The sequence below is a fragment of the Phycodurus eques genome, chromosome 10 (assembly GCF_024500275.1).
Source record: "Phycodurus eques isolate BA_2022a chromosome 10, UOR_Pequ_1.1, whole genome shotgun sequence".
Lineage (NCBI taxonomy): Eukaryota > Metazoa > Chordata > Actinopteri > Syngnathiformes > Syngnathidae > Phycodurus > Phycodurus eques.
In genome coordinates, this window is record NC_084534.1 from 18,535,506 (window position 1) to 18,552,790 (window position 17,285).

Below are 17,285 nucleotides of genomic sequence, written 5' to 3' on the forward strand. Positions count from 1 at the left end.
AATTGCATTTAAATTTTCAGAACTGTTTTCAAACATTTATTTAGGTACAATTTAAGTTTTATGCGAAAGTGTATTTGTGTGTGTCTAAGTACAGTGTACTTAAGTACAGTTTTTATTTTCCTATGTTTAAGCGCAGTGTTAATGTTCAACTCTGCACAATGTTGCTATGGCTTCCATCCATCCATCCATCCATTTTCTGAGCCGCTTCTCCTCACTAGGGCCGCGGGCGTGCTGGAGCCTATCCCAGCTATCATCGGGCAGGAGGCGGGGTACACCCTGAACTGGTTGCCAGCCAATCGCAGGGCACATACAAACAAACAACAGTCGCACTCACATTCACACCTACAGGCAATTTAGAGTCCCCAATTAATGCATGTTTTTGGGGTGTGGGAGGAAACCGGAGTGCCCGGAGAAAACCCACGCAGGCACGAAGAGAACATGCAAACTCCATACAGGCGGGACCGGGGATTGAACCCCGCTCCTCAGAACTGTGAGGCTGACGCTCTAACCAGTCTTCCACCGTGCCGCCCTATGGCTTCCAATAATATTAAAATATACGTTTTGGAACAAAATCTCTGCCTTATTTGTGATGAACACTCCCTACCAGGGCTTGGACTCGCACTCTACATCTCCAGTCGCTGTTTGCACTGACAGTAACGAATCACAATCAAACTCCTTGAATTATTCCAAAATAAAGTCATGTCATTGTCCAACAAATGAAAAAATCCAATTTGATAATTTGAAAACCTATCGATAACCCCATGGGTACGCCCTCGTCGCAGATTGTGTCACAACACCAGAAAGAGGGTATGCTGATGCATTTTGGCAACTGCTTGTCCTGCCAGAAGACTTTTCCAGAGATATAAGATTGAAATTGCTTACTTTAACCAGCATCCCTCGCTGTATCAGGGCCGTGGTCTGCGCTGGTAGGGGTGCCGTAAAATGTGTCAAGCCACGCTGGCTGAGAACAATATCCACGAGTTAGCTGCTAGCTGCTAGCAATCATCTGCCACAATGTGCTGAATGAATCACGCACAACATTCTCTCATTCATTCTGCCGCGGTCACATTCATGAACATCCGTGCAGCTCGTCGGGGACAGAGCTACAATAATTATGATACAGTCGAGGCACAGAGACCAGGGATTCCCAAACTTAGAAGTATAATAGTGGTCTGGTATATTAATTACACATTTAAATGTTCTTTTCCATAATACATTTTCTTAAAATGTATTATTTCCTTTATATATTTACAATAAAAAATGCTGACAAATTAATTTAATACATAAACGGCCATCATTGTATAATTGAGGTTCTCAATTTGCGCAGCTAGCTTGTGGATGCTAATTATTTGCTCTGATCAATAACGTATCTAATGATCTTTAATGTGATTTTTAAGCTTAATTCCATACAAGAGTGCATTGTCCGATTTTTTTGTTCTTGTATGCTTTTATTGGCTGAATAAAAATGGGCTGTCATCATGTTGAAGGAGATGCATGGCTTAAAAAGTTAACGATTGCCCATGGAGCAATGCTGAGGTTACCTGCATTTATACAGTTTACTTTACCGTCCACATGGATGCAACACAATGTAAGATATCTAATAATACAAAACAAAAATAAACTATAATAGAGGCATAACAACACATTATGCAACATAGGTCACTGTAAATAGAATCGAACATCGGCACTTAAACCTGCACTGTATGTACAGTCTTAGAGACACCAAATTCTACAGGAAAATACAGCAGTCCTTGGTTTACATCGGTCACGACCCCGGCGGCTCCGAGGTTACAAACGGCGTGCAATGAAATTTTGCGCTGTGGCGTTAGAATAAATCAACACACAGGTATGCTCAGTGACCACTGTAATTACTGCTTTTCATTAAATAGTTTTATATTCATGGCCTAGAATTATTTTTATGCAGAAATATTTACTGTAATGTAGCTATGACTTTTACTGTAATGTAACTATGACTTTACTGCTGTGTTAGCGTAGTTTAGTGATAGACTGATAGAAAGTTTGTACAAATTTGGGTGACGTCGCCGCCATTGGAATGGCCGTCGTAAACCGAGGACCCCCTATATCAGAGGTCCCTAACTGGCAGACATCGGTCCGGGTCCGGATCCAGAAGCAGTCCCATATAGACCCACACCGTAGCCAAAACAAGAATAGTTATGATTAAAGGCATACAGGGCGCTTCCATTTTAAGTGGCGCAGCATTACAACCCTTACAGTAGTGACAAACCGTACCGACCAATCCCATGAAAGTTCAGCAATCCAGTTCAGCCAATCAAATCATATCTCAGGCGGTGAGCCCAGACAAAGACGAGGAGAAATGTAGCAGGGAAGAGAAAAATGCCATTATGAAACAACAAAAATGTTTTGAACAAACAAAACCTCTAAAACATCTCAGTTGTTAAGATTTATTGTATTAAAATACGTACAATTGTTTAAGACTTCACTGTTGTCAATTAAGATGCCAAACAGAAAAGGGCAGCCGTGAGCATGTGTGTGGCCCTTGAGCAAGGCAACAAAACCCTAAAAATTGGTTGCCAGGCGCTACAAGTCCCACCCCCACACCAGTCTTTTAATACTGTACATGTTCCGCGCAGCACAGCAGGGTGATTTATCAGCTCGCAGGTGTAGGCACACTGCTTTCCAGAGCTACAGGCTTTCCTCACATAGCCACAGCTTGCTGGCAGAGTGGCTAGCTCTCGGGGTCAGAGCCCAATATTTCCAAACAGTTCCTGTTTTGTTTTTTGTGAAGGAGGTGACTCAACCCCATCAGTCACGCGCTCTCCTCGAGGACAACTCACGTTCTGATGCCTGCGTCTCTACAACGAACGCAAGCTTTAATTACGTCGGGCACGGACCGTGTCGCCTCGACTGCAGTGTCCCCTCGTCCCAAACTTCTCCACCCACTCGTTCATCCACCCTGAGGGAGAGGCATGCAGGCCAGAGGAAGTATGACTCATCGGAGTAATGAGATGCATTCTTCGGAATTCTCCGCAGACGTGTAGTTAGCTAAACGTAAAATGTTGTAGTGCGGGCCAACAAAACAAAAAAAAACACATTTTAAATGAAGCAGTAATCAAGTGCCACTATGCCTGAGCGCAAGAAATAAGTGAATGGGTAGGGTTAATAGACCCATAGCAAGTCATCACTTGTGTGGGTTTCCTGGTCCACGGAGAACAACATTCTATCCAAATCCAGAGAGAGAATCCTTGGCATTGATCGGGGGTTTTCTGAATCACACATGGAGACCACAAACTCTACATCTAAGGCTAATACGTCAGGTTAACATGAAGCCAGGTTCTGAGAGGTTTTGATTAATGATTTTGCTGAGCGTGCCGAGCCCTTAGAGACACGGACGTATGAAGTGTTTTAATGATCAGATTCACCGCGGCCCCTTCCAACTGACGCCGTCTCAGGACTTGGCGCTCACCAGTGCAGATCACGAGCCTCGCGCACATTACGCGCTCTCCGATTTATGCTCCAAAGACTGGACTGACTGAGCCCACATTTGCATGCAATTTAGAACAGAATCTAAAAGGCTAAGACCTCTTTTAGTGGACCGTGCATCGCCTGCCTTGGTGTTGGTAATTTCCTGTGATACTGTTCAGATGGCATAAAGCTATTCCTCTGCAAGACTGCCTGATAAATGATTAATTGTAGAATCAACTTTACTGTTAGAGGCAGTAAAAATCACCATCTGTTTTTTAACCTTACCAAACTGACTTAGGCTAGGTTTACAGTGCATGGTTCAAGTAACAATTCAGATATGTCATGGCATAGTCAATAGTAAAACGCATGAAATCGTATATCTTCATATCGTAGTCAGGCCTCTTCCAAATGTGGATATAAATTCAATTGGAAATGTATCAATTCCAGTGCAGCATAATTGGACAGATCGGCTATACCCCATCAATGCCATCTTGACATCAAAATGCACCCCCGCATCTGCTCAGCCACAAATAAACACCTTAAAAAGCACCCACTGTAATTGTAAACTACAGATAAAGCATGGACCAGAAAAGTGGATGAAGTATGCTAAATAATTCCAGGTCAACTAAACAGTATCTGTTTAATATTTGTATTATTTATGTATTACTGTTTAACCTCCATGTTGTCACTACCTTGTATTGATGCTTGTAGGGTTCATTCATGCGCAATTACAGCGTTTGCACTTGATGGTTGTTTTATGTGTTCAGCCAGTGTAAGCGCGGCCATATCGAATGTGTGTCACATGAAATGTACAACTAGACAGTCAGAAAATCAGATATAGGCATTAAATTTAGAATTGTGCCTGCAATGAAAATCCAGCCTTTGGAGTGTTGGCCTGAGATACACCTGAATGACCTCTGTTTCTGAAGATTGAGATTCAATGAACCACTGCACTGGTGAACACAACTTCACTACTAACAAAACACAGACTTTTTTCTTGTGGATATGAATGCTGGGGAAATTGATGTCACTATCATTCATAGACCAAGTTAACCCAACTAACAGAAAAGCTAATTTAGGACACATATACACTTGGTTAGTGGATGTATTTGCCAACATCCAGACTGACGTTGCCTGCTTTTTTCCCCACCACCATGTTATTTCATTCAAACGGTCAAGTCAAGGGAATCTGCTGGTCAGGGTACGATTTCCATTTGCGATCATGTCAGTCGAGATGTACGTTATTGGTAGGCCTGGGCGATTATGAAAACAAAAATCACAATTATTTTGGATTGAGATTGAAATCACGATTAATAAACGAGTATTTATTGACGTTAAAATTTAGTATTTATTACACTACCAAAACTCAACTTTAAATATAAATGAAAAGAACCAGAAAATAAATTAATTAGAAGTAATAATGGATTTCAAAAAATTGCAAAAAATAAATTCCTGCTGTGCATGACTTGGCCTCTTAGGGGCAGTGTGGTGCACGCATGGAGATAAACAAGATAAAAAGTGTAGAAGAAGGAAGTGACAAACTTAAATATAACTTTTTTTTCACACATTCGGAAGAATATATGCCTGTGAGTATTGTTATATTATCGGTCTGTATGTGTTACTACTGTTTTTCTGTGTGAATATTCGTTATTTAATGGTAAATCCCTTCCATGATGTCCAATGCACATATTATACATTAAGCTTGTTTCTAAAATAAACTGTCTTGTATATAAATTTACAATGTGTGTAATTGTTTTTGTTGTGTCTTTAGTTTTACAGTAAACTCCAACTGGGGTGTCAATAAACAACTTAAAGCATATTCATGGAGGACATAAGATACTGTACGTCACATGCTTGCTGTAAGCAACACAGTTGCATTCTGTGTACTTTTACAATGCAGGAACTTGCATACACTCACCGCACCACCTGGCACATTAATCGTTTTTCTTTGATCATTATGTTTTTATGATCGTGAGATTCCAAAATCGAAATTGTGCTTAAATTTAGATTAATCACCCAGCCCTGGTTACGAGCAGGTCTGTGCAGGACCTAGGAAAGGAGTGACATTGCAGTCTCTTGAGGGATTTATTTCATATTATCACATCATATCTACATTTGAATAAGCCCTCAGAAACGGTGACTTGATCGTCATCATTTGTTCTTAAACTACTGATCTCTTTGAATGACTGACACGCTTCAAGAGACTTGAGCTGAGTTGTGGAGGAAGCGCTTACTAAGCTTTAATTACAGTGTTATGCGGTTTACTCATTACAGTTGCTCCAATAACAAATGCATCATTCACTTAACAGGTAAAGCCCCAGCTACAATAATCTAGACCAGAGAGTGGACTAACTTGCTTGACAGTGAGTCTGGATTTTTTTTTTTTTTTTTTTTTTATTTGTGGTCAATCATACAACATAAAAGGCTCCTGTATTCCACACAGATTACTACACACACCATTGTGTGTTCCATAATCATGCTTGTGTTTTTTTTTTTCACAATGCTGGAAAAATCTTTGTGGAAGGGTGTGGCATCGGCCAACAACAACAATTTGCAGAAAGTGCTGACTGAGAAATATTTTATCCATAATCGTCAAGAAACATAGCACCACAATGGCGCATCATCATCATACACATACAGTCATACTGAAAAAAATATTTTTACCCATGACTGTATTGTCTATTATATATACAGTATTTGTCTAAAAAATAAATTTTAACAAAAAATATGTTTTTAAATATTAAATCCTTTCGTTATTCTGGCATTTAACAAATAGAAATAATTTCGGTAATCTTAAATGACAGGAAAGGTTTAGTCTGACTTTATGTCAGACAGTCAAGGGGAAAAAAGTGTTATGTTTCTTTTTATACAGTCATGCTCAAAAACATTGGCAACCCTGGGGTGCCAATGTTTTTACCTACGCAGTAAACCCTCATTATTTGAATGGGCAAACAGCGGGAAAAAAAAAAAAAAAAGTCATCGACACGCCCCTAAAAATTACAAATACAAATTACCTTTACTGAAACTTAGATAGTTGCAACAAAATAACACGACTAGGTAAATTTGTGAAGCGCAAACAGTGAATAGGCAGGGGTTCACTGTACATAGTACATAAGATAATATTGTCTCAGGTTGGCTAGCAACCAGTCCAGGGTGCACCCCGCCTCTCACCCAATGTCAACTAGGATGGGCACCAGCTAACCGACAACCCTTATGAGGACACATGCTAAAGAAAATGGATAGATGGATGGATGGATAATTTTGGTGTGTAACGCACATTACTGCCTCCTACTTTGCTTATTCCTTTGGCTTATTGTGGTAAAAGATGATGAAGATGAAAGTGAGAAGAGAATAATATCAGGCGAAAATGACCATGAAGTCAGCAGACTCATGAGAAATGAGCGAGACGATGTCCAAGTGTTGTCTTGCATTATTTCGGTGCCTCAATGGTCAGAAAAGATTGCAAGTAGTCAATTGGCTGACAAGGCAGACATGTTTGGCGCTGTTACTGCTTTTATTTTGGTTTCGAGGTTTCTACTTCCCCTTGGCTTCTCCCTCATTTTCAGTGCAGATGGACACTTTAAATACAGCAGATGCATCAGTGCCTACCGTCCACATGTTTGGTTTCTTTCAAACAAAAGAGTAGGCGAGAGCTTGCATATAAAGTGCGCAAGTGAGATCAAAAGTGGTTATATTAAATGTGGAGAATTATTCATTATGAACTGATAAGCTGTCCACTTGTGACTGGGTGCATTTTATTTACTCATTCATTTAGGAGGTTGCTAATCACTACTGTACTAAAGTGAGACATTTCTCAATCATCCTATTTGTTTCATGTATGTCATTAGGCTCTTAATCAAGGTGGCTTAATTCCACAGTTTTTAAAACGCAATGTATTTTTTACATAAAGGCTTCTGCTAATTTACCACAGGCACTTCTGAGAATGCAAAGCAAGGGAAGATAAAACTGAACAGTGGATTCATTTTGCAACCACTAGACTGGAATGACTTGCCCTGCGACTGACTGGCGGCCAGTTCAGGGTGTCGTCCGCCTTTCGCCCGAAGTCAGCTGGGATAGACTCCAGCACCCCGCAACCCTAACCAGGATAAGCGGTGTTGAAAATGGATGGATGGATGGATAGACTGGAATGAGTCACAAAAAGATACCATGCACCACCCCCTTAACCCTTTTTTTTATATAAACATTCCTATCAAGCTGTTAAGAGGTTTAATGCAGTAGTTCCCCTGTAGATTAGATGCTCCTGATTAGTTAGTATCGGGAACTAAATCATTTAACGTTTTACGATAAATTACGGAATATCTTCCGCTCTAATAAGACTCTTTCACAAGGAGGTCCCTCAAAACTACCACATCAGAGCCGGAGTTCACGCTGCCCATTCGCCACCTTGCCAATGGCCAATTTAAACCGGTTGTGGCGAAGTGAATATTGCCCATGTTCGCCACGCTGGCGAATTAAAATTGCCTAAATCGAAACTCAAAAGCCCTTCTTGATAAAAGTTAAACTGAGCGCGCTCAATCTGCAGTGTGTGAACAGTGTTAGTGGTTTGGGTTTTCCCCCGCTTCGTAAAATGCTTCAATCCGCTAACATGCAGTAATGCAAAACGTCATAGATGAGTGTATGGAAATTAACAGACGATACTGGTATCATAAACCTTCAAACACCACAAACTAAAACTATTAAACAGCTCACAACTACAGGTACATTTAAATAAAAGGTAGACTTCACACAAAGGGCTCAATACAACTCTTTGCTCTACTGAGCATAGTTTCTTCTCTACTGAGTCTATTACAAGCTGTCCAAACAGTAAATCAGAAAAGAACAAAATAGAAATGCCTACTGGTTATCACACGACTATGTTTTCTGACAAAATAATCTATATCTCAAACAAGACTACGAATCTAAGCAGCTGCAAGAATTATTTTGTTTTTGGTTAAAGCTGAACTGCTGTATATTCATTCGTTCACTTTCCGTACCGCTTATATGCATTAGGGTCGCCGGTGTGTTGGAGCCTATCCCAGCTATCGTCGGGTGAGAGGCGGGGTACACCATGAACTGGTCGCCAGCCAATCGCAGGGTACATATAAACAAACAACCATTCACACTCATATTGACACCTATGGGCAATTTAGAGTCTTCAATTAACCTACCGTGCAAGTTTTTGGGATGTGGGAGGAAACCGAAGTACTGGAAACCTACATAGGCACGGCGAGAACATGCAAACTCCACACAGGTGAGGCCGGATTTGACCCCGGGTCCTCAGAACTGGGAGGCAGATGTGCTAACCAGTCATCCACCATGCCGTGGGCCCTCGATGTAATTTAATCATTTTATCAATAATTGTATTCAATAATTCTATAATACCCTCCATTGCTCAAAGACCCGGCGGTAAAGTAATTTACGTGTTTGCTTTTTTTGTAGATACATTAAATATGTTTGATGATATGTGCTGGAAACGTGCAAAGATTGAGAACAATTAAGTAGTGCATTTTTTAAATATATATTTACAGTTTTTCACCATCTCATTTAAATTATTTTTTCCCCTCATTAATGTACACACAGCACCCCATATTGACAGAAAAAAATTTAATTGTTGAAATGTGTGCAGATTTATTAAAAAAGACACAGCCATAAGTATTCAGACCCTTTGCTGTGACATTCATATTTAACTTGGGTGCTGTCCATTTCTTCTGATCATCCTTGAGATGGTTCTACACATTCATTGGAGTGTTTGATTGAGTTTGTGTTTTATTATACTGATTCCACTTGCTTAGGAAAGCCACACACCTGTTTGTATAAAGACCTTTAAGAAAGTTCTAGAAAGTCAACCTTCACTGCAGCCCTCTACCAGTCGGGGGTTTATGGCAGAGTGGCCAGACGGAAGCCTCACCTCAGTGCAAGACACATGAAAGCCCGCATGGAGTTTGCTAAAAGAAAACACCTGAAGGACTCCAAGATGGTGAGGAATAAGATTCACTGGTCTGATTAGACCATGATAAAACTTTTTGGCCTTCATTCTAAGCGGTATGTGTGGAGAAAGCCAGGCACTGCTCATCACCTATCCAATACAGTCCCAACAGTGAAGCATGGTGGTGGCAGCATCATGCTGTGCGGGTGTTTTTCAGCTGCAGGGACAGAACGACTGGTTGCAATCGAAGGAAAGATGAATGCGGCAAAGTACAGGGATATCCTGGACGAAAACCTTCTTCAGAGTGCTCAGGACCTCAGACTGGGCTGAAGGTTCACCTTCCAACTAGACAATGACCCTAAGCACACAGCTAAAATAACAAAGGAGTGGCTTCAGAACAACTCGGTGACTGTTCTTGAATGGCCCAGCCAGAGCCCTGACTTAAACCCAATTGAGCATCTCTGGAGAGACCTGAAAATGGCTGTCCACCAACGTTCACCATCCAACCTGACAGAACTGGAGAGGATCTGCAAAATCCAGATGTGAAAAACTTGTTGCATCATTTCCAAAAAGACTCATGGCTGCATTAGCTCAAGAGTGCTTCTACTAAATACTGAGCAAAAGGTCTGAATACTTATGGCTGAGTGATATTTCAGTTTTTCTTTTTTAATAAATCTGCAAAAATTTGAACAATTCTGTTTTTTCTGTCAATGTGGGGTAATGTGTGTAAGTTAATGAGGAAAAAATTAACTTAAATGATTTTAGCAAACGGCTGCAATATAACGAGTGAAAGATTTAAGGGGCTCTGAATACTTTCCGTACCCACTGTACATAGAAGGTCAGGGAAAAAGAAAAATATGTGTTGGTTTTCAATATATATTGCAGGGTTACACACAAAAAATTGCAATGTAATTTTTTCGCAATATCGTGCAGCCCTACGAGCAACTATATGAGGAGGTACTGTAGGATGAGGCAAAATGGGATATTCTTCAGCAGATTCATGTCTACATCCAATTACAAACCAGAGCAGGATTGAGTGCTTACAGTTCATGGACAACTTCAACTCATTAGAAAAGGAGACTGTGCAGTAAGGAGAACTAAGGCAGTGAATTTTTGGATGACTTTGAAAAAAAAAATCATTCTCCCCATCCCAGGAGAAGGGTTGTGGGAGGGTTACGGTGAAGAAAATGCTTGTTTGAAAACTGAACTGCATTCCCACATCCACATTCTCCCCTATGATCCATTCAGGGCTTCTTTTAAAAATTCATTAATTTACAGAAATTTATTTACAATCTGCGGATGAGAAAATCGAGGCAAACAGAGCGAAATTCCCGCAAAAACTACTTAGAATACTTAGAAGAATTAGTCATTCCCATGATGCTATGTCAATGTCGTTCATTTCACCATTTGATATCTCAGCTTTAGAGACCCAATGACAGCTGCTCCTGCTCCCCTCACCTTCTAAAAATGCCTAGAACTGCATTTACAGTAATTGCTCTGGCCAGCACTAAATTAGGTTCACTTAAGTGCAATTATCTCCCGCTGATCTCCCCCCGTAAAGAGACTTCTTTAACACGGAGAAGTGGGCTCTCACAATATGACTGCAAACAAGATTCAAATTGGAATCGGGGAGGCGCTTCCAACCGGATGAATGGCTACACGGCTCATCTGCATTCTAGTGAGGAGGCACAGCGGCTCTAATGAAGACTGAGGCACTTCCTCATCCTCCCTCCTCCTCACCCTCACCCTTAGGCCTCCAACTTAAAGTGTGAGAGATTTCTCGAAAAAAATAAATACACTGGTTGGCACAGAGGTGCATTGGCAGCGGTGGAGAGGAAAGGGAGAGCTTTTTACCTACATTCAAGGTGAAAAGAGTCAAAATTAAACATTAGTCATGTGGCCGGTTCTGACTTTTCATTCCACACGCGCGAGGACTTTGAAAACACTTTAAATTTGGAGTTTAAAATATTTTTTTTTTTTTTTAAAACAACTGCATGCATCAGCACTACAGAAGGTGACCAAAAATGATGCAGCGGTAACCTGGACATCAAAACTGTGGAGAGGTATGCCTGCAGCTCACTAGACCTCATTTCAGCCAGCATCCAAGGATTAACTATGCCTGTGTGTTGTGAGGGCAGCACACCGAGTTCTGAGGTTTGGGTTTTCAAATTCAGGTTTTTCCTGTGTTGAGTTTGTAAATTCTCCCCTCGTGCTTATGTGGGTTTCATGCAATGAACCTTGAATATCATGAGGACAACCTTCTGTACTTTTTTAGTTCTATATCCATCATCGAAAATACCATTGTAATAGGGTATACACGGCAGCTGCAGCTATAAAATATTTTTAGAATAGATTATTCTTCCTATTATTCCATTGTTTATAAGAGTAATCGGATAAAAATGGATTTGGCATTATTAACTTTGTCGCCATCCACACATTGCACACTATAATATCTGTGACTTTACGAGTGTGTGTGGCCATCTTTAGCCAATGAGAGTGTCTGTCCTTTACACACTCTTTCCTCCTGGTTCGCCGCCATTGTGCCAACTTATTTTTCAATGGAGTGGGGCGTGAGTCGCCAGTAATAATAGTCCTTGTGGAAAAATGATCACTGCAAAGCTGTGAGGCCATGATTTTGCTTTGACTTTTTAATGTAATCAAATTATTCAACTTATTCGATTAATTGTTTCAGCCCTAGCGATACAAAAAAAAAAGCTCACTAAAAGAAAAAAATTACTTATCAAGTGGGAGCTCAGTTTATACTGAGAAACTTGGTCTTGTTTGGACGGTGCATTAGATTCTGGAGTCTTAGCGTTTTGAAGCATCTTTTCTTTCAAATTATAAGAAAGTCATTCAAAGGATCCTGGTTCAAATTGCCATTGGAACATCTCTCCATAGAGTTTGAATGTTTTGCCCGTGCTTTTGTGGGTTTCCTCCCAGATTAGGTTCATTGAAGACTCGGGCTGCTGCTATCGAATATTTTCTTTTAACAGTTTATCCCATTTATTAATAGAGGAATTGGATGAAAACATTTATCATTATTAAATGGAAAAACTGAGCACGTAAGGTGCAGTAATTATGCTGTCCACTTGGGGTCGCCATCCTCACATTCAACACTATTACATCTGTGACTTTGAGTGTGTATCACTCTTTAAAACGTGGCAACTGGACTATTGAGTGACGTGAAAGTCAGTGAAAGAGAGTGTAGAGTTGGCTGTTGTGAGCTCTGGTTAGCGGTGAGGTGTTAACTGGCTAACCGTTAGCCAGTCTGAATACTGTTGAGTGCCTGGGCGTCAATTATAGTTGTAGCAGCTTGTGTATTTTTGTGCTCATTACATGTTTATGTTCTTACAGTTTGTTCAATAAAGCAATTGAATGTGCACCACCGGCTGTGTCTGAACGTCAACACTGAGATTAATTACCGGTTCTCATTTGCTGTTAAAATAAAGAGATTGCTTTATTATATATTACTATTACTACACTGTTTAACTTCTGGCATGAACCATTGCCTGGACAGGCAAAGAAGGCAGTTTTGCAACAGTTTTTAATATAATTGTGCTCCCTATGTTAATTTAAGACTAAAAAATTATCCAAAAATGTAGGTACATGTGTGTGTTTGTCTGTCTATGTGTCCTGCGATTGGCTGGCGACCAGTCCAGGATGTACCCTGAGTCACGCCCTAAATCAGCCGGGATAGGCTCCACCTCACCTACAACCCTTATGAGAACACATATCAATGAGGGTAAGCGCTATAGAATATAGATTAATAGATTATCTCTTTTGCTTTGGACACTCCACCATTGTCAGAGAACGTCTTCCAGGCACCACTCTACATAGGATTTGTTCCGGATAATGATAACCCAAAAAAGTAACCACATCATAAAAAATATATTGGTATCCTCATGAATAAATTACCCCCTGCCAATCATATAGCACAATAGAATTTTCGCCTGAGGGCTGAGATGTGGTGGTCTAATAGGGTTTTGTTGCAGAGAGTACCTGTTGTTGGGTGCTGTCCAACCACAGTAGTGTGTGTGTGTGTGTGTGTGTGTGTGTGTGTGTGTGTGTGTGTGTGTGTGTGTGTGTGTGTGTGCTGAGTATGCATGTAGCCACAGGCTCAACTACCACCAGGAGTCTGATAACTGCACCTCACGGATGGCCATTTGAATAATCACTTCAACAAGGGGAGAAATTAAAAAGGCTCTCAGTGTGAAGGGGGGCTAGGCACAGTGCCACAAACTGCATTCCAAATGAGCCACCGCTATTTCGACAGAGAAAGCCCACCCCCCCCCAACACCACCACTTCCAATCACAAGCCTCGTCATTGACATCCATCCAAATTTTTTGCGGTCTGCATCATGAGTAGTCTATGAAATGATGCACAGATGGGCATTTTCTGTGGTGTGCCAATTAAATATCAAAACTCCATATAGATAATAAAAAACTGTGGAACATTTCTTACAGAAAAATTAATTTCTGAAGTCGTACAAATATTATCATGTGTGGTGCCATGAAAGAGTCCAACAAACTAAGAGACGTTAACTACTATATAATAAAACTAAAATGAAGCAAAACTACTCACTGTTGGAAGACGCCCGACTGACACACAACAGATTTAATGTGTGTATTTTACGAGTTGAACCGATTAATAGAGTCAGTTTTTCCCTCAGGTTGAAAATTTTTGTGGTGGTTGGCAGGGCGGTGCAGGGTGGCGCTGTGGTGTTTGATAAGCGCATATATAATACAATAAAATTAATACAGTACATGTGCATGTGTGTGTTCACTATATGGACGAGGGGGTTTTTCAAATTATGTCAGTTCTTACATCCTAATGTTCCTAATCATAACATCCTAATGTTACTGCTTTCAATGCATAAACTGTATTTGCTTCTATTAAATTGCAATTTGTGATTCCACTTTGTATTTATTCAGTTAGCCATTGCTAAGTAAAAATTTTATTTTAATTATTATCTAACATTTATTCTGATTTAAAGATTAATTTTGAACTGAAAACTGTTACATATTATTTGTTAAAAAGTAGTACCATAAAAATAAAGATTTTTCCCTAACATAAGGAATAACCGTGATCAATAATCGTGATTACAATGTTGATCAAATTAATCGTGATTATTATTTTGGCTATAATCGTGCATCCCTACCCAACACCAATGATATTTATTTTCCCATCTGACGTTTTGCAATGTGCGTTAGCAATAAATCGAAACGGACTAATCTACTGTAGCTGTAAAACGTAGTTGTTTTAAATAATTCTCTTTGTTTTATGTTTAGTTTCACAGTACACTTCAACTGGGAGTTGTAGTAAACAACTTGAAGCTTCTTTTTTAAAGAATTGTTCACTAGCTGCCGAACTGCTGCTGGTTGTGAAGCGAGTTGAGTGGAGTTCACTGCCATCAGGCAGAGGTTGTAACTAAAATTTTTGCTCGCAAGTCAAAGCAAAGTAACACTGTATTAATAAATCTTATTCACAGCCAGTCCTCCATGTTAATATGGATATTTTAATTCAACAGCTGTCAATGGCAGTGAATGCGATTTGCTGATGTCAAGCATAGTGATACTTTGAAGCCTAGTTTTCTAGAAAACTGTGCGACTTTCAACGTTTCGACTAGACTGCAAAGTTAAAATTCACTGTGAACCGTGTGTGCACATGTAGAGCTGCAGGCTCAGACACACTCACTCATATTTAAAAGGAAGGGTGATTAATATGCAAAATCAAGTCTGACCTTTCATTGCGGGTGCTGATTCATATTAAGGGTATTTCTTTCAGTGAGGTGGTTCAGGGTGGTCAGAGGATGGAGAGATGCACAATTAATCGATCCTTTTTCTATAAGATTTGTCATCATGAGAGTTGGGTGAGCTGGGGTCTATCCCTGCTGACTTGCACTCTGGACTGGTCGCCAGCCAATTACAGGGCACATGCTGTACAAACAAACATGCACTATAGACTAACTTTCACATCTATGGAGTCTTCAATTAACTTTATATATATATATATATATATATATATATATACACATATATACGTATACACATATACATATATACACATATATATATACGTATACACATATATATATACGTATACACATTAATTACTATATTATATAATATATATACACACATACATATATATACACACAAACATATATATACACACACACACACACACATATATACACATATATACATACATATACAGTATATATACACACACGCATATAGATAGATAGATAGATAGATAGATAGATAGATAGATAGATAGATAGATAGATATTTTCATTTTATTGGTAAAATGACTCAAAAGGACACTGAAACTCAAAGTATAGGACTTGCGACTTGGCTCGGGAGTTGAGGGCAAAGACTTGAGACTTATGACTTGGTCCCAACTCTGCTTGATGAAGCTGTTTTTTTTTTTTTTTTAGGTTTTCATTTAACTTCATCAGATATCCTGCTGCGCCTGGAAGCTCCATGTACTTTTTGTTTTAATTTTAAAAAAGATGTCCGTTTTCTAAGATTTACAAAAAAAAACATGTTTCAAATCTAAAAAGCTGTTCAATGACAATATGCTTAAAGGCATTTAATGTTGGAGTTTGTATTATTTCGTGTTGGAGTTTTTATTATTCAAATTTTTTACGCCAATATTTCCCTTTTTACAGCAAACGGATATCAGCTCTCAATATCAGTTATCAGCCCCCTTGACTGCTAATCGATATCAGCCCTGATCAAAACATATTGGTCTCTCGATCTGAAATAATAAGGATCATATGTGGTGGTCGTGGAAGAGCATTTAATTGTCACTATACATAGCTGGCATAAATAGACGACCAAAGATACATACATTACTTGCAGTAAATGAACAATTTTCGGACACACCTGATGATCTCTCAGACACCAGTTTTTGGAGACGCCGTGTTCCGACTTACAAATTCATCGCCGTATGAACTAAACTGTCGTAAAATCAAGCACCACTGTACATTAACATGCACGTGTGAGTGACACGCCTCTAAATGTAAATTCAAACGCAGCATTGTGATCAAATTTGGGGGGATGCAGCTCTCGTGCTTTGAGGCCGTGCGGGTGTACCTAATGTCGTGTCCGCCTGCCGGGTTGCATATGCTGCACTTGTTGAGCGTCGGAGCACAACTATGAGTATATTTATGTTCGGCAGGAATTCAATGGCGGTGTGCGAGGAGGAGACGATTGACAGTGAAGGGGGGAAACACACTGCAACAGCTGTGAGTCAAATCCCACCCGGGCACGCAAAAGCCAAATGAGACACAGACAGACACACACACACACACACACACTTCCTACTGCACACGCACACCAAACAGCTAGCATAGCGACGAGAAAGCTGGGGTACGTCACTACATTACACCCAAAAAAGAGGGTGTCTCCACCCCGCCTACCCACCCTACGCGCGCCCCCCTGCCACGGCGAGCGGAAAGCTGTCAACCGGGGCCTGACCGCCGGGTTCAACCAAACAAGCCCCCCGCGCCCCTCCTCCTCCTCTCTCCTCGATGTAAGAACTTGAACACAGCACACTTTGCCCGACCAAAAGTCGTACATTTTGTGGGCCCGAGTTCAACTTCCATGCCCTTGCAGCTCACTTACTGTGTGTGTGGGGGGGGGAGGGGGGGGAGAGATCTGATGTTGACGGTGGTCTCCGTAATCCTCGCGGTAGTTTCGCACTTCACTGCTCCAGTCTTTTGCCACCGTCCACCTCCCGTGGTCCGGCGGTTTTCCCGAGGGTGTCCGCCGCGCGCTCGAACGCTTGTCGTCCCGGGCAAAGAGCCGCCGAAGGTTCGCCGGTGTGCCTGCGGTGCCGTGGCGTCCCTTCACTGCTTCTCTCTCTCCGCCTGCCTTCTCCCCGCTTCGCCTCTCGCTCAGCGGCCGA

At 40.7% G+C, this 17,285-nt stretch overlaps 1 protein-coding gene across 2 annotated transcripts in view; it reads right to left on the reverse strand.

Annotated features, from left to right (window-relative positions):
- foxj3 (forkhead box J3) overlaps window positions 1-17,285 on the reverse strand; it is a 154,058-nt gene extending 136,773 nt beyond the window's left edge. For both annotated transcript variants that reach the window (XM_061687082.1, XM_061687081.1), the window contains exon 1: window positions 17,003-17,285. The gene's annotated coding sequence lies outside the window, so the exon portion shown is untranslated. The remainder of the gene's footprint in view (window positions 1-17,002) is intronic.